At 37.9% G+C, this 18,766-nt stretch overlaps 1 protein-coding gene across 2 annotated transcripts in view; it reads left to right on the top strand.

Moving 5' to 3' along the window:
* LRMDA (leucine rich melanocyte differentiation associated) overlaps nt 1–18,766 on the top strand; it is a 1,038,849-nt gene that overhangs the window by 990,464 nt on the left and 29,619 nt on the right. The window lies entirely within an intron of this gene.

Below are 18,766 nucleotides of genomic sequence, written 5' to 3'. Positions count from 1 at the left end.
TATAAACTAAGGACATATGTCTTTTGGAATCTCTTCTTTTTTTTTTTAATTTAATTTTATTATGTTATGTTAATCACCATACATTACATCATTAGTTTTTGACGTAGTGTTCCAAGATTCATTGTTTGCATATAATATCCAGTGCTCCATTCAATACGTGCCCTCTTCTTCTAAAGTTTATCTTCAGGAGAAATGTATATTATAAAGTGGCTTCCATTCTGTTTAGAGTCTAAGATCTATGCAGGCCTTGTTATTCTATAGATTACGAAAAGAGAATGGGGTTATTCAGAGGCTGTGGAGTGAGGCAGAATGGAATAAAACAAGGCCAAGTATGTGTTAGATTGCCAGGCCAGTGTTATCTCCAGGGGAGACTAGAAACCTAACTTCAGACTCCAGAGAATGAGTACGTCCTTCTTCTATCTCCTCCTCTAGCTATAGTTTCATTGGTTTCATAAGTTGGGGATAAAACCCATGCAGGAAACCTGCTGGTTATTTTCCTATACCCCAAACCATATATCATTAATCCATTATGTCACTCCTTCCCTGTCCCCAAACAGAACCTCAGAATCCTTTTTAAGATAGGACCTAGATGGACATTAACCAATCAAAAAAATATGTTTGGTACCCTGGACATGAGTGATGAAGGGTGGAGGGATTGATTTTTCTCTACCAAAAAGAGGCAGGAGACACTGACTCACATTATAAAGCAATCATGCAACCTTAGTTTCTAACCATTTTCTCGCATTTCCTGAAATGATGCTGATGTGGGGACTTCCCAGCAACACAGTGGGCTGGGTGTGCACACTAACAAGCAAAAGACATGAAAGATCCTAACTTCTCAAAAGATGTTATGAGATGATAAATGCAACTCCTAAAAAATGCTTGCTTTGATTATTTTTGGGAAGTGACAATCAATTTATTCTTCCCCTGATTGATGGTTTGCAGGATCACTGCATGGGAAAGATCTGAGAGTGGAAATTTCACTGGAAAACATTGAGGCTGCCTGTGTAAAAGCAGAATTCCATGAGCCATCTCATTCCTAATGTGGTTCCCTTTTGGCCTCATGGTGGACATAGCATCCAGGTCACTGCTGGTACAGGCAGACAAGCTCAAGCCATAGGTAGTGATGCTGAATGTGTTTGTGTGTTAAGGCGAGAGGTCACAGATGGGCTCAGTCTGGATTACTTCAAACTCAGACCCCTAGCTGAGTGCCTGGAGGCTAAGCAATGATCAAAAGGAGAGCTCTGAGCTAAGGCTGAGGATCAGCATCCTCCAGCCAGGCTGTGAAAGTAGCTGAGTGTCCCCAAATCACCTGATGTTTACAAGGGTCAGATGCAAACTTGTGACATATTTTTTTTTTCAGGAGGTTAAGTGCTAAAATAATTTTCTTCCCTATCAGAGAGCAGAAACATGAGTGATGATGACTGGAATCCTTCAGCTGGTAACCAGTTTCCAGAGAATCACAGAGAGGGCTGATCTTACATGTAGACCAAGTCAGTGTAGTGGGAAGATCACAGACAAGGAGTCCGAAAGAACCAAATTCTAATCCTATGACTACCATGAAATTGTGGTGTGGCCAGGTAGCCTAAGCAATCCACTTAATTCTCTAGGGATCCATTCTTCACCTGTAGAGTAAAGAAGATAGATTAGATAATTTTATAATTCCTTCTGGCTCTGAAAACTATTGCACAAATGGATGACTCATGATCATTGTTGAGGTAAGGACTTTCAGAGCCTGTGACCCCATATGTGATTATCTACCTTACCAGAGCATCAGCCACCAACCCATCTGTAAGGAAATTCCTGTCCACATGTCCCTACTAGATCTGCCCTTTCATGCCTCACACTCTATATCTGTCCAGTCTTCTTTAGGTTAAGCTGTGGAGTCCAAGTTTCTTATAACTATTGAGCCTGTCATCCAGTGGGTTATTTCTTTGAAGACCTGGTTGTAAAGTAGATAAAAACAAAACTCTTCTTGATAAAGCAGGAATTAGGGGATCTATAACCTCCACCCACCTTGTTTACACTGTCCTCCCAGCAACGCACAATGAGACAGTGTCACAGAAATTCCAGGAATCAGGAAAACAGAGTTAAAACCACAGGGTGAGAGGAAAGCATCATGGAAGACCATTGACTAGGTGGTCCAAGGAAACATTTCAAAAATATTATTTCACTATGCAAGTTACTTCAGTGCACTGTGGTAAGTGCTACCATAAAGTTTTATTTAATATGCAGCAAGGGCACATAGGAGGCAACTGAAGATGTTGCTTGGATGGACAGGAATCTAGAAAGGAAGTGGAAGAAGTACTTGAACTGAAGATGAGGAGGTACAAAAAGGAAAGGGCATTCCAGGCAAAGGATACAGAAGTGTGAAAGCATGTCAGGCATGGGATCTGAAGGCCATTTAATACTGTTGAAGAATTAAGTCCAAGGAAGCATTAGAAAATAATCACTTTATGAAAAATACTATATACATTGCAAAATTTGAAATATTGTCAAGACTATAAAATAGGAAGGGATCTACATGTTACTGTGTTTTACAAGTGTATGTCTAGTAGCAGCTTTCTTGGGAGACCTGGAAACAGACAGCAGAATTAGAAAACCCTAAGTAGAGTTTTTTTATTCTTTGGGTAAGTAAATACTTAGTAGTGTGATTACTGGATCATAGGTTAGAGAATATATGCACCCCTATGTTTGTTGCAGGATTATTTATAACAACTGAGATATAGAAGTAGCTCAAGTGCCCATTGATAGATGAATGGATAAAGAAGATGTGGTATATACATATAATGGAATATTATTCAGCCATAAAAAAGAATGAAATTGGGGCATTTGGGTGGCTCAGTCAGTTAAGTGTCCAACTCTTGATTTTGGCTCAGGTCATGATCTCAGGGTTGTGAGATCAAGCCCTGAATCAGGCTCTGTGCTGGGTGTGGAGTCTGCTTAAGACTCTCTCTCCCTCTCCCTCTGCCTCTCCCCTACCTTCCTCTCCCTCTCTAAAAAAAAAAAAAAAAAGAATGAAATCTTGTCATTTTCAACAAGATGGATGGATCTAGAGAGTATAATACTAAGCAAAATAAGTCAGGGAGAGAAAGACAAATACATGATTTCACTCATATGTGGGATTTAAGAAACAAAACAAAGGGGTGGGGGGGAGAGAGACAAATCAAGAAACAGTCTCTTAACTATAGAGAAAAAACTGATGGTTACCAGAGGGGAGGGGAGGTGAGTGGAGGAAAGGGTGAAATAGGTGATGGGGATTAAAGAGTAGACATCATGATAAGCATTGAGTAATATATAGAATGGTTGAATCACTATATTGTATACCTGAAGTAATATAACACTGTATGTTAACTACACTGGAATTAAAATTAAAGACCTAATAAAATTAAAAAAAGAAAACCCTGAGTAGAGTTAGCAATGGGTAATAAAAGGGAGTGCAGACTTAGAGTTGGAGCATGGAGCAGGGGACAAAGAGAGGAGATGTTAAGGAAGGCGAATCAGTACACTATAAATGTGAAAAACAACCAAAAGATTTTGCGTGAGCTTCTTTGTTGTTGTTACTTAAATGTGTTTATTTTATAAAGCTATGCTAACCACATGCTTTTTAGAAGAAAACTTGTTTCAATATTTATTTTTGTTACATGAACAATTTAGTACCAATGGAAATTATAATTAAGTAGATCCAAGGGCATAATTATGCTAATACAAGATAGGTGTCCCACAATAAAGCCTCAGGATCTACCTTTATACTTCAGACAGGTCAAGTGATGTAGCACCCAAATGTTTTTAAATTAGACCTATGACTCCTTGGTAGAATTTTGGTTCTTATTTGTTCTTATTAATGATAAAATAATTAATAAATGTTTTTCATAAAAACTTTGAAAAATATAAAAAATTATAAGAAATAAAAATAAATTTGCAATCCTACCACCCAGTGATAAATATTTCTAACATGTTTTCTTCCATTCTTTCTTCTACATATGTATGTGTATACACGTATTTTAAGTGAAAGTTGAGATTATAGTGCATACACATTTTTCTATTGTTTTTCTCACAATAGTGTATCATGAGCATATTCCAATATTTTTTTTTTTAAGATTTTATTTATTTATTTGAGAGAGAGAATGAGATACAGAGAGCATGAGAGGGGGGAGGGTCAGAGGGAGAAGCAGACTCCCTGCTGAGCAGGGAGCCCGATGTGGGACTCGATCCCGGGACTCCAGGATCATGACCTGAGCCGAAGGCAGTCGCTTAACCAACTGAGCCACCCAGGCGCCCCGAGCATATTCCAATATTATTAAATATTTTTCAAATATATCATTTGTAATGGCTGTATTTAATCTTGTCCCTGTTGTAGGATGTTTGAATTGTTTCTATTTTTGTCATTTGTCTTGTGGTTGCCCCACAGAGTGTGGGATCAATATTCCCTTCCCTCTAATTGGTTCAGATATCAAGACTAATGATGCCACACATGCCCCAAGAGACTATGGAAACATTTATTTCTTACATCATGAGGCTTTCTGTAGAGAGCAGAGCAAGCACTCAAGCTGGTCTACTTGGATTGAGTGAAGAAAGGAAAAGTGGCTTTGGTTTTTATTATGACTAGGTATAGGCTGGCATGAAGGTTCCCATGTACAGCATAGGTTTGTGGGATTTGAAGGGAAGGATTATCTGAGTTTTTAATTTGCTTGCTCAGATGTGGGGCAAAAAGGAAAGGAGAAGGATGGGGTCTGAAAGTGGTCAGCAGCCACATGCTGCAGTCAAATGATCTTACATATTAGAAAATTCCAAGGAATCCACTAAAAATCTACTAGAACTAATAAATGAATTAGCAAGATTGCAGGGTACAAGATCAGTGTACACACAGGTCAACTGTATTTCTATACATTTACAATGAACAATTAAAAATGAAATTAAGGAAATAATTCCATTAATCATGGTATGTAAAAGTATAAATTACTTAGGAATAAATTTAACAAAAGAAATATAAAACTTACACTCCAAAAACTCAAAATATTATTGAAAAATTAAAGAAGACCTAAATGACTAGAAGGACAGCCTATGTTCATGGATTGTAAGACTTAATATTAAAATGACAATATTTCCCAAAATGATCTACAGATTTAACACAATCCCTAGCAAAATCCCAGCTTGTTTTTTTATAGAAATTGACAAGCTAATCTTTTTTTTTTTTTTTTTAAAGATTTTATTTATTTATTTGACAGAGAGATAGAGAGCACAAGTAGGCAGTGTGGCAGGCAGAGGGAGAGGGAGAAGCAGGCTCTCCGCTGAGCAGGGAGCCGGACGTGGGGCTCGATCCCAGGACCCCAGGATCATGACCTGAGCCGAAGGCAGCCGCTTAACCGACTGAGCCACCCAGGCGCCCCGACAAGCTAATCTTAAAAGTCATACAGAAATGCAAAAAATCTAGAAGACACAATCTTGAAAAAGAAGACAAAGTTGTAAGACTCACACTTAACAACTTCAAAACTTACTACAAAGCTACAGTAATGAAATATGTATTGGCATAGAATAAACATATAGATTAATGTAAAAGAATTGGATGTCCAGAAGTAAGCCCTTATATTTAAGGTCAGTTGATTTTCACCAAATGTGACAAGACATTTCAATGAGGAAAGAATAGTCTTTTCAACACCTGTTTCTGGGACAACAGGATAGCCACAGGCAAAAGAATAAAGTTGGACCTTTTTCTTGTACTGTACACAAAAATGTACTCAAAATGGATTATAGACCTAAATGTAAGAGCTAAAACTATAAAACTCTTAGAAGAAAACATAGGAGTAGGGTCCGTATGACCTTGGCTTAGTAAAGTGTTTTTAACTATGACACCAAAAGTACAAGCGGCAAAAGAAAAAATAATTATGCTGAATATCACTATTAAATGGGAGGATTCTAGAAACAATAACCTCTTCCTTTAAGTACATTTTGTTAAAAAGGAGGGGGGGCTCTTAATTTCTGTAGGCCTTGTTTTCATCTATATTAGGCCATATTAACTACTTTAACCCAAGAGGAATGCTCCCATTTTGGATCTATGGGTCTCATTTTGTCAAGCATTAATTTTAAGCACCAAAGATTTCATTTTATTTCAGTGTATCACTTGCTGTGTCAGAGTATCCGTGTCCACTATGGGATATATTAAAGAAATGGGTGCTAAGACCATGGGAAATTTAGACAAAACAGTAGGATAGTGGGTAAAGTGAAGCATACCTGTTTGTCCTCTATTTTATTTTTGATAACTCCCTTAAGAGTATGGTGTGCCTTTAAATTTAATGAGAGACCCAGGTATAACTGTAATTTGAGTCCCAGCATCAGTTGAGACCATGAAGTTGTGCCAATTGTACAACTCAGCAGAGGTTAGAGTTAATGTAGAACCTCTGTTTTAAAACACAAAAGCCAATTGGTACCCTTTTTACTTTTCCATTGTTGAATTCTTTTAGTAAATTTTGGATTTATAATGGGGGTCAAGTTGTGGGCCTCCATTCCAGTTCTCCCCTACTTCTCACTTTCTTTTGATGGATACTGGATATGCTTTTGGAGGTTCTCTCTCTCTCTTGCTCAGATTTATATAAGTTTCTCTTTCCTCAGAGTTAATTCAGTGTCATCAAGATTAAGGATCCCTTCCCCCATAGCAATTGTTTTATTGTGTGTAAGGACATTAGCTTAAGTAGGGTTTATGTTGATAAGCCACATTACTCAATGTGATGGAACATAGAGTCTTTGTGGATCAATTTTATATCCTCTGGCCCTTTAAGAGGTGTGGGGATAGCATTCAGGATCTTGTTTTTTTTTAATTTTTTAAAATCAGGGTCTGTGTTATATGGTAAATGGGTGTTCTTTTCCTATAACTGTGAGGATCAGGTTTGTTTTTAGTGGCAGAGGCATAGGGAGAAGCAGCATTTAAAGCCTCATTGGGTTCTACTGAGTAATCTGTTTCTAGGAGTGCAGAACTCAGCATACCATGTAGTGACTGTTCTTTATAGCAGCAGCACCCAGTGGGCCTATATATTGCATAGGATATCAATATTGATCTTTCCCCTAATTACAGAACAGGGTCCATGCCTGATTGAGTGACAGTCAGTGGTCTTAGCTATTTCCCTGTACCTAGCATGAGTCACAAAGTACATGATGAAATTGAGATACAAAATGTAATCTGAAGCACAAACATAGGTCTAGCTGAGATATATCACTTAAAGCTACTTTAAGGAGAACCCCAATTCCTATTACTGTCCCTAAATGCCAATATGGAAACTTTGATTTACATTGGTCTTCTAGATTTTAAATCTATAAGAAAGGCTAGGTGGGACTCAGCAAATACATCTCAAAGTGGTTGATAGCTAGCAGGCTTCAAAACTGCACACTAGCCAACAGACAGCAGAGCCTGTTAGCAAGCCACAAGCAAAAGAAGAGAGTTCTCCAGATGATGGTAGTCATCACTTAGACCATCCTGCTCACAGGGTCAATTATCTTGTGGGTGTTCAGCAGAGGGTGGAATCAACCACCCCATACCAAAGTTGGATCCCATTTCAAGACTGATGACACCACACATGCACCAGGAGGGTATGAAGACATTCATTACTCCTATCATGAGACTTTCTGCAGAGAGGAAGGCAGGCATTCAAGTTGGTCCATTTGGCTTCAGTAAATGGGCAAATGGCTTTGATTTGTATTGTGGTTAACAGTTGCACCAGGGAAATGTGGGCCAAGGTTTGCACGACTTGAACTTCCCTTCTGGTGCCAAGAGAAGAAGAATCTGGGCTCTCTTACCAGCCTGCCCAGAGGTGGGGCAAAAGAGAAAGTGGAGGAATGGGGCCTATCAACTGTCAGTGATCAAATATCAGAAATAGAGTCAGATAATTTATTATGCTATTATAAATACTGCTGTAATAACCATTCTGGTGCACACATATTCATAGGAATCCGAACAAATAGGCTTTCTAGAAATGGTCTTAGTTAACAATTCTAGAAAGGTATAAATAGAGAGAAAGCTGTTGTTCAAGTATGGTTGAGTATTGACTGCTCCCTCCCCTGGCTCAAGAACCAGGAGAGTTCTCTGCCTATAAAATTTCTCATAAATGGAAGTGCATACATTGTGATGCAACCTTTTGGAATGATTATGTAAACTTTGAATATAAAAGGTAGGAATCTAGGAAAACTGAGCTTTCCAATACTTTCCTGAACATGTCCCAAGCTACTAACTATGCCCCTTGGGTACTCTGAGAAATAAGAAATACTATGCTGTGATTGTTGTATCCGTTCCTGTTCTGTGTGGCCACCTCACTTATGACAGAATTTTTATCCATGGTTATTAAGTTGGAGAGTTAATATGATTTTAAAATATGAGAGTCCATGGAAGGGTTTGTTCTTGCATATCCATAGGCCACCTGAATTTCACAGCAGCTCTGAATATCTCTAAATTTTAGAAGATAAATCGGAAGATCAAACAGTATATCAAAAAAAATTTTTTTGGAACTTCTGTTGGTCAATTGTCATTATTTGAGGGCATGTTTTGCCTTGAATTTAATGCTATCATTCTCACTAACTCAAGTGTCTAGATTATTTTTAAAATAATGAATGCATATTAGAAAGTATGGCAGATGCCTTATTTCTAGATCATGATTGTTAATACATTTCTGGGTCAACTAGAAATAGGAAAAATCACGAAAATGGGGGAATCAAGAAAAACATTCAGCTGAAGTCAGTGAAGGAAGCAGGTATTTGCCCCAAATCTCAATACTGGAATTTGGGCAGAGGATATGAACCAAAAGCTCCTTTATGAAGCGTGGATCCCTGAATTTTAATCAAATGATATCAGGTCTATAGCACAGATCCTTTTGGAAGGAAGGCTTATCAGTTTAGGCTACTCAGATTTCCACAGAATAAGAAAAAGCAAATATTGAGCACACGATCAGAAACCACCAAACACTCCACAAAACCTCACTTTAGAGTAAATGTTAGCAAAGAAAGAGATTAAACTCCCAGTAGAGCATCAGATACTGGAATTTGCACAATCTGATAAAACATATTTGTATGAAATGATTTAAGAAATAAAGATGGAATAAAACAGAAAAAAGTAGTAAGAGACTATAAAAGTAACTGATTTGAAAACTATTCATTTAAAACTTTCAGTATAAAATATGATTATGTAGATTTAAAATCTTCAGTTAGATTAAGTAGATTAGGTCATTGAAGGGAATTATTGGTAAACTAATGAGTAGATCTAAAGAAAAGATACAGAATGCAATACATTAATAAGCATGGGAAATTTGAGAAATCAGATGACGTAGAGGTTAGAATGAGAAGGGCTTCCATTCAGCAAGTCAAAGTTCCAGAGAGAATAGAGAAAAGACAGGAGAGGCAGTACTTGAAGAGGTGATAGCTGAGAATTCTTCAAAATGATAAAAGACGTGGGCGCCTGGGTGGCTCAGTTGGTTAAGCGACTGCCTTCAGCTCAGGTCATGATCCTGGAGTCCTGGGATCGAGTCCCGCATCGGGCTCCCTGGCAGGGAGTCTGCTCCTCCCTCTGACCCTACCCCCTCTTGTGCTCTCTCTCTCACTCTCTCAAATAAATAAAAAATAAAATAAAATCTTGAAAAAAAAAATAATAAAAGACGTGGAACTATATAGGAAGCAGATGGGAGAACAAGCAGAATAAATATTTAAAAGCTACACCTAAACAAAGTTATTAAAACTGCAGAGTATCAGGGCATCTGGGTGGCTCAGTTGGTTAAGCATCCAGCTCTTGATTTCAGGTCAGGTCATGATCTCAGGGTTGTGAGATCGAGTCCCATGTTGGACTCCATGCCCAGCTTAAGATTCTCTCTCTCCCTCTGCCCCTTCTCACCTGTTCTGTCTCTCTCACTCTCAAAAACAAAACAAAATAAACAACAACAACAAAAACTGCAGAGTACCACCAAAAACAACAGTGTTGGTAAGGATGTAGAGAAAAAGGAACCCTCATGTAATGTTGGTGGGAATGCAAACTTGTGCAGCCACTGGGGAAAACAGTGTGGAGGTTTCTCATAAAGTTAAAAATAGAACTACCCTATGATCAACAATCACACTACTGGGTATTTCCCCAAAGAATACAAAAACACTAATTCAAAGGGATACATACACCCTTATGCTTATAGCAGCATTATTTGTAATAGTCAAGATATGAAAGCAACCCAAGCATCTATCAATAGATGAATGGATAAAGAAGATGTGGTGTGTATATATACACACATACACAGTGGAATATTATTCAGCTATAAAAAAGAATGAAATCTTGCCATTTGCAACAACACAGATGGAGCTAGAGAGTATTATGCTAAGCAAAATAAGTCAGAGAAAGACAAATACCATATGACTTCACTCATATGTAGAATTTAAGAAACAAAACAAACGAGCAAATGGAAAAAAGAGAGAGACAATCAAGAAACAGACTTACCTACAAAGAACAAACTGGTGGTTACCAGAGGGGAAGTGGATGGAGGAATGGGTGAAATAGGTGATGGGGATTAAGGAGGATACTTGTCATGATGAGCACTGGGTGATTAAAATAAAAATTAAAAAAAACTGCAGAGTACCATAGACAAAGAAGATTTTATAAACAGCTAGAAAGAAAACAAAAATCTCCTACATAAAACTAATCTTTAGGATGAAGGCAGAAGGCAAATTTCTTAGCCTCAGCATGGAAGCCAAGAAGCAGTAGGATATTTTCAGAGTACTGATAGAAAATAAATATGAAAAAAAAGAAAAAATATATATATGAGCCTAGGAATTGTGTTAGAAGTGAAACTGTCTTTCAAGAATGCGTACAAAATAAAGAAATATGGATGTGGACAAAATGGGAAGAACTTACTACACATATTATCAACTAATAGAACTTCTACAGCAAGTATCTGAGGAGAAAACAAAAGGAAAGGATCCTGGAAGGAATATTTGAAATAATGAAGAGGACTGATGTTACATGTGTAAAAAAGTATATCTTAGAATCAATGTACTATCATAGCCTCATACCATATAAAGCTAAAGCAAGTATTTCTATAATAGGAAAATAATAGAAAAATCTACATAATAGTCACATATTTCAAAACACTTCTCTCAATTTGTGATAGGTCAAACAGACAAAAATAGTAAAGATCTGGAAAATTAATATGATTAAGCTGATTTTAATGGACATATGTAGAACTGTGCACAATTAGAGAATACATATTCTTCTGGAGCATATAGGGAACACTTTAAAAATTGACCACAGCATAAGCTAAAAAGCAAGTTTTAACAAATTTCAGAAACATGGTATCATATACATGTTGTCTGGCCACAATATAATTTGTATTTTGTTTTAGGCTTTTTAAAATCACTTGAAACACATTCACAGCCTTCCCACGAAGCTGTGCCAATTTAAACTCCTACCAACAGAGTGTGATAGGGTTCCTTTCACTACATGATCACAAACAGTGGATATCATAATTTTAAAAAATAATTAAATACCTATTTTTTTTATTTCTTTGATACCTTGTGAGGCTGAACATACTCAGTACATTGACTGACTACTTTTATTTTGTTATAAACAACTGTTTTTATTGTTTACCCATTTTCCTATGGAGATGTTAATAATTTTCATTTGATTTGTAAGAAATGTTTGCTACCTTGAGGATAGTAACCCCTTGACATAGACGATAAAAAGTAATTTTTGTCTATAATTTGGATTTTACTTTTTTATGGTGTTTTAACATGCAGAGGCATTTAACTTTTTACAAGCCAAATCTGACAATATTTTGCCTTGTTATTTCTTCCTTTGACTTTATCCATATCCCTAGAGATTGGAGAGCTCCAGTCAATTTCTGTTGTTGGGATTGTAGTTAGTTTTGTTACATTTGACTATCTGGTTAGGATTGCAAATTCATTTTGTCCCTTTAACATTTATTAAACAGCACTTAATTTCCTCACTGATATAAAATGTCAACTGTATCCTAGTCTGAATTTCTTTATAATAGAATCTACTTCTTTGCTTTCTATTTTGTATCATTAATCTTCTTTCCACTTTTTTCCAGGTTCCACATAATTTAATTATTGTAGCTTTGTTATTTATGGGGTAATGATGAGCTCATCACCCACCCCATTCTGCTGCTTTTTCTTTTTTCCTCCATGTTACTAGATACTTATTTAAAAATTATAAACATTATGCATTATCTTGTATTTCAAAACGATCTCAACTACCCTTTTTGATTAGCTAAGATGAAGTGCAGAGTTACCTCCTGAAGTAAAAAACTACAAACTTAACCAATCCTTTTGATATATTATTTTTAATTTCATTTGACCCATGAAAACCTGGGGAGAGCCAAGGTAGGATTCTAAACTGAAATACGCCTATTCATTTGGAAAGGGGCAGTAGAGAGGAAATAGTTCACTCTGATAGAACCAAAGTTTAAAAAAAAATTGTCTAATGTTATTTATCTGACATTATTTCTCCAAAGCACCTCATCTACTCTAGCCAGACAAGTCTCTTCATTATTCCTGCTTCAGGCCATGCACATTTCAAATTCCCAGCCTTTGCTGAAAATATTCTTTGCCAAGAATATTTTTTTTGTCTCTTTTCTGTGTATTAAGATCTGTTTCTTTAAGGAATCTTTTTTTAAGTCCAGACTCTAGCTCATCTAGCATGGAGCTGTCTTTCAATATTCATAGCATTTATAATCTGTTACACAGTTTAAACATTTTAGAACTTTTTCTGATTATAAAAGCAATAAAACAAACTCACAGAACATTTGATAAAGAGAGAAGACATACTTTGTATAGTTCTAACTACCTGTTATAAATTGTATATACTCCATTATAGTATTTTTAACATGAATGCATAGCTGTAACCCTACTGAACTTACAGTTTTGTAGGCTTCTAGCATATATTCAAGCTGTTCTATGTTGCTTCATTGTATTTATTATTACCATTTTAATGGCCACCTGGTGTTCTATAGAGTTAATGTACTATTATTTACTTAATCTTTGCTTTACTTTCTGTTCCCTATAACAAAAAGCTCTGCAAAAGTAAAGTGAGATCTTTGTTGTGTAGTTTTCCTCTCCATGGGGAATTATTTCCTTAGAATAGATATCAAGAATTGGAATTGAGGGGAGGAAAGGTAAGTGCATTTTTAAACTCCTGATATATATTATCAGATGACTTTCATCCATCAGTTTAATTTGTGAGAGTTTTGGTACCCCAGCAGCTTTGATTTTACTGGGCTTAAATATTTTACTATTGATTATTTAAGAGAGAGAGGGGAAAAAAAGCATGTTAAACACTTCTGCCCCTAATTCTCTGTGATCATGTATTAGTTAGCTTTAATGTGTTAATTTTGTCTCCCCAAAGAAATTGTAAGGTCCTTGCATGAAAGTAGAGACAGTGACTTTTATTTATTCTTTATGCCTCGCAATATATTTTAAAAAGTGTAGCAGGCATAATTTTCTTCAGTATTTGCTCTTAACTGATTGAAGCCTTTATAAAATTGTATTCTGTCCTCAAATTCAAGTTCAATAATGATAGATGCTTTTGGCCAGCAGATTTTTGCAGTCCTATCTCCAAAAATAAACTTTTACCCTAACCTTACCTACAGAAATTATACTTATCCTTGGAATCAGTGTTATTTGAAATTTTCAGTAAGCATGTATTTTGAATTCTTCTAGAACTTCAGACTTATTTTATTCCAGCATTTATCCAGTTAATTCATAAGGCACAAGCTGTTTTTCAGGGTTTTCCCATAGAAAGCCCAGACAAAGAACATGGTCTTGGTTCTCCCCACACTGATGTCCTGGGATTCTAGAATGTCCCTTAGCTCCAAATGAAAGTCAACTGTGATAAATGTACCCTACTGATAAAAGTTTACACCTATGCTTGTTCCCTACTTTATCCTAGATCTAGAACAGTGTGGGAGATCTGAGAGACGGTCAATAAATATTTGTTGAATGGTTGAATGAATGCATCTGTGTGCTCAGGTTGAACTAATCAATCACTCTACAAATATTTATTGAGCTCCTCTGAGGTGCAAAGCCAAGTGTACTTATAACTATGAAAATAATAGATAAAGTTGACAGATCCTATACATGGCAGGGGGCTGTCTCTAATGACCTTGAGGTCTCATCCAATGCAGTTTTCTTCAATTCATGTGCATTCCTTTTGACACTTACATGTCACATCTACAAGCCAAATAAAACTCCTCAAGCTGCATCTCTCTGATGCATGATGATCCCCCATCCATTTCCCCAAAGGCCCTGAAAAGGAGTTGTGTGCTATGGATTCTTAGTGCTGGTCACTCCTGGGCTGGGACGAGAAGGGCTCCAGATGGAGGCTTTTGTGGAGGGCTCCCTTTTATCCTTGGTTGTAAGCAGCCTGAGCAGTTATGTTATAAATGAGTCATTTACAGCCTTCTCCCCAAGTCCTTTCATGGACTTTGTTACCCAAGGTTACCAGCGTGCCTGGTGCCTTTGATTTTTGTGGGCACCGTAGACCAGAGAAAAGAGTTGTGGCCTTGGGCATCTGCATGTTGGCTTTCACACATCCTGCAAACGGGTACCTGCCAGCCCTCTTCCCCAGATGTCCTTCTGACCATTGATTTTTGCCACTCACTATTGCAGTTATTAGCCACAGTGAGGCCAGGGCGCTCAGCTCTCCACTTTAATTATTCATCCTTATGAAGAAAAATTTCTCTGGTGTGCTTTATTCTCCTCCTGCCTGGACCTGAGTGCGTGTGGACTCCTTCTTCCTTGTCTTCCCAAGTGCCTTGTGTGTCGAAGGGCCTTTCACCAGGGTGCTCGTTCCGTTTATGCCTTTAATATGCATTTTGTGCTCTGCCAAGGGGGTCAGGAGGGCACGCGGAGAAGCCAGATGGCTTACCTCTTCCCTCAGGAAACACGCCGCTATTTAGCTGGGCACCTTCCCAACTCAAGGCCGGCTGAGATTCCACTGTTTCGGGAAGGGTTGGTTCAAACGCCACCGTCCGGGAGTACAAATCCAAATTCCTCGGGCTATGCACTTCTCGACTCCACTGCCGCTCTCTGGAGTGCTCTGCCAGAAACGGCATTTTAGGAGCTGTTAGAATGGGGGGGGGGGGGGAGATAGGAGAGATGGGGAAAAAGCGACCCCTTTTATTTATTGCCTTTGCTCAGACACACGTTCCCGTTATTTTAATCTGACTGAAATAAGAAACCGTAATCCATGGATGAGAAGACAGTGGACAAACTCAGTTAAACCGTGAGCGCCCTGAGGATGTATGTTTTTCCCCGTTCCCAGTTTTTAATGTTTCTTCCCTGCTGCTGTTTCCCGACTTCAACTTTTGAAAAGCCAAGCAGTTTAACTGGCCAGGCCTGGGGAACTTATTTGTATGCAGCACAAATTTCAGAATCTGTTCTCAGCCTGTGCCGAGTGAAAAATGGCCTGCATTTTCTTGATAGCCCATGTGGTTGTAAAGAATAAATGGCTAATGAATTACAGATGAACATTGACGCAAATTAATCTTCCCGCTGTCCCTGGGTTATATGGCAGCCATTTAAAAGTTTAATCAATACACTAAAGTTGAAAACATGCAGGCACTGCAGTTGTTTGGTTGTAATAAACATCAGAGGGAACCGGGAGGTTTGCACTCAGTCCATGTATCATAATGACAGCTATTTATGTTTAATGGACTAAATATTTTTTATTGGAAGGGAGCAAATGTCAGCTTAACTTTGTGAGCCCCGCATTCAACTTTCCTTTGAGGTTGGTGAAAGACGGCTGACGTGTCATTGGAAATGAAATGTTAAGTTGGGGAGGGGGTGGGGAAGCACGACGGAGACAAAGCGAGGATAAGGAATCATTGGGAGACGTGATGCGGCGCTAACATTCTGCAGCAATTCATTAACGAAAACGTAAACTCTGATATTTCTAATGTTGCTGTAAAATGGTTTACGAGGAACAACTCTAATGGTTATTAGGGAAAACAAGTGCCCAGATCTGCCAGATATCCCGTTCAGTACGGGCTTTTGTTTGAAAACTCTTTACCAGGTCATATTTGCTGGAGATGTATAATTAGTCCTTTTTCTTAATGGGAGAAGTGGGGGAGAAATGGCATGATGACTCTCAGCCCTTGTGTTCCATAGATCTTTCCATTTGAATGGTGTCCAACGACTTTAAATAACCATGTGCTCTTTTTGGAATACTTATATCTTAATTACTTTTCAAGTCGATATTTTGTAGCACTGCTGAGTTGGGTAGGACCACATTGGCTAAAAGGGAATGGCCTCTGCCAGGAGTGGTGCCATCTCGCTGGACAGAAACAGGCTGAAATAAAAGGAGAGAAATAGCTTTGTCTGAACAACAACAAAAAAATATAGACACAGTTCAGCTTTGCATTTTCTTTTTTTGTTTTCCCTTCAAAATAAAACAGAAAAAGTATGCTATCCCTGTGGAACATGGGGTCTTGGAAAATGGCATACACTTTATTAAAATAATTAGAAATATTTTACACAATGGGAGAGCATGTTTTTAATACACCTTTTGCAACCAGTTGTCTCAGGTTCTCTTTGGTGTCTGAGCCTTCTGAAAAGTCCTCACTTTGTTTTTTCCCCTTATTTATTTATTTATTTATTTATTTATTTATTTTTGATGTAGTGTTTTAAATGCCAGAGTGTTGAGGAAAACAGTTTAACACCTATTGAGGTGGGGCTGCAGGATGAGGAAAAGGGGCGAGGGGTAAGATAATTAGCTATCTGATATTTGGACCTGTAAAAATATAGAACAACATCTGCTTATACACTAAATTTGTTTTAAATCACAAGAATTTGTGTTCTAATGGGGCCTGAGATTCAGAAGAAATCACCTTTAGGTTAGTCAACCAAACTGATGCATTCTCTGGTCCTTTGTCCTCTCTTAAGCGAAATGGGGAGACACCTTTTGTTCTGAAATCCAGAGGGTCACTGTCTGCTAACTGTGAAGACGTCCCACCCGTGACTTCTCATGCCATACTCCCCCTGCAGTCCCTGGACCCTTCTTTATTTTTTTTTCCAAATTCTTCTCACTCTCTTAGGTGATTGCTTGATCGATTTGTCTATTTGTACATTCTGTTTTCCCCATGTTAATATCAGGTCTATGGTAGGGGGCAGGTGGATGGAAAGTAGGGAGGCAGGAAAACAATTTTCTTCTTTGCTCCTAGAATCCCAGGGCCTGGCCCACAGTAGGTTCTTACAAATAGCAGTTAAGTGAATTTCAGACTATTATTTCTGATTGTCTTTAATAATCATCATTATAACCATTTTGGGGGTTCACCTATTATGATTTCTAGACACTGTGATAGTTGTTTTACAGATAATACACGATCTTAGCTCTAACCCAAGATAGTAAGAGTTATCTCCATTTTACAGAGGCAAAAACTGGGGTCTCAGGCATTTAAGGTAATTATTCATGATCACTGTTAGTGTAGCAATTCCAGAATTTGAATCTGGCCTGTCTCTCTTGCACTTACACAATACTCCTGTGTTCTGTAGGGCCTTGTGTTCTCACTGGTGATTAAAATGTGACTAAGTCACCCCAAGTTTTTATTCTAGTCTACAACCAGCCAGCTCTCCAACTGGCTGCTAATGGGCAGAAGGATGCATGCTTTCTCACCTAAACCTCACATCCTGAGGCATAACTATGAAGAATGTTGAACCATTAAGTCTAAAAAAGTAGATGTTGGTCATTTGGTGATGGGCAGTGTGACCCTCAGATACGTGTGTTCCATCATCTGAGGAAACACAAGTGACTCTGGCAAATGGTGAGGAAAGTGTGTCAGATAAACGTATGTTCAGCTACAAATGACAGAAACCCAATAAATAGTGACCTAAACATGTGTTTATTTTTCTCACGTAAAAGTAAGGATGGAAGTAGGCAATCCAGGACTGTTACAGTGGTTAAAAGAGAGGTCAGTAAGCACCCAGGCACTTTCTTTCTATTCCACTGTCCTTAGCATGAGGATTTCATCTTCATGTTCTCAGAATGACTGCTATTCCTCTTGGCATCATTTCAGCTCACCGGGCAGGATGAAGAGGGAAGGTCTTTTCCTTGCAAGGCATTCACTTTTTATTTGTGGATGGACAGTTTTCTAAAGACATCTGCCTATTTCTCATTTGCCAGACCATGTCATTGGGAGGCTGGAAAATCAAGTATTTTAGTGTTCGTGCTCTTATAGTACAGGAAGATAGGATAAAAGGGAGCCAATGCACAGTGTCTACTATGTAAGAGAAATCTCATTTTTTGTGTTCTTACAGAAAGGCTTGAAATTTTGCTAGATGCCACATATACAGCAACTTATACCATCTTTATAAGGACCTTATTACAGAAGAGTATTTATTCCCATTTCACTAGGAAGGGGTGGAGCTGGAATTTGAAAACCACATTTGTCTGATTCCATTCTGGGCCTTTTCTCTACTGCCATGGTTCTTTAGCTGCCATTTTGATTTCATAGTGAAGGATGGTAGGATTACTCCTAATTGTTCCAGCTTATGATATCTTCTGAACATGTTGTCTTCTGAATTCACTTGACACATTGGGTCTACCTCTTTGATCATTAAGCATGCACTGACATGTGCCATTTTTGAGCCTTTTGTATGCAACAATGGAAAGTTCTGTACAAAGTGGTTAAGAAGGTAGGCTCTGAAGTCTTTCTAGATTCAAATCCTGGCTCCATCAGTTACTACTTGTGTAAGCTCAGACAAATTACATAATCTCTCTGCTTCAGTTTCCTTATCTGTA

The sequence above is a fragment of the Halichoerus grypus genome, chromosome 7 (genome assembly GCF_964656455.1).
Source record: "Halichoerus grypus chromosome 7, mHalGry1.hap1.1, whole genome shotgun sequence".
In the NCBI taxonomy this organism is placed as follows: domain Eukaryota; kingdom Metazoa; phylum Chordata; class Mammalia; order Carnivora; family Phocidae; genus Halichoerus; species Halichoerus grypus.
This window is presented reverse-complemented; position numbering and strand designations above follow the sequence as displayed.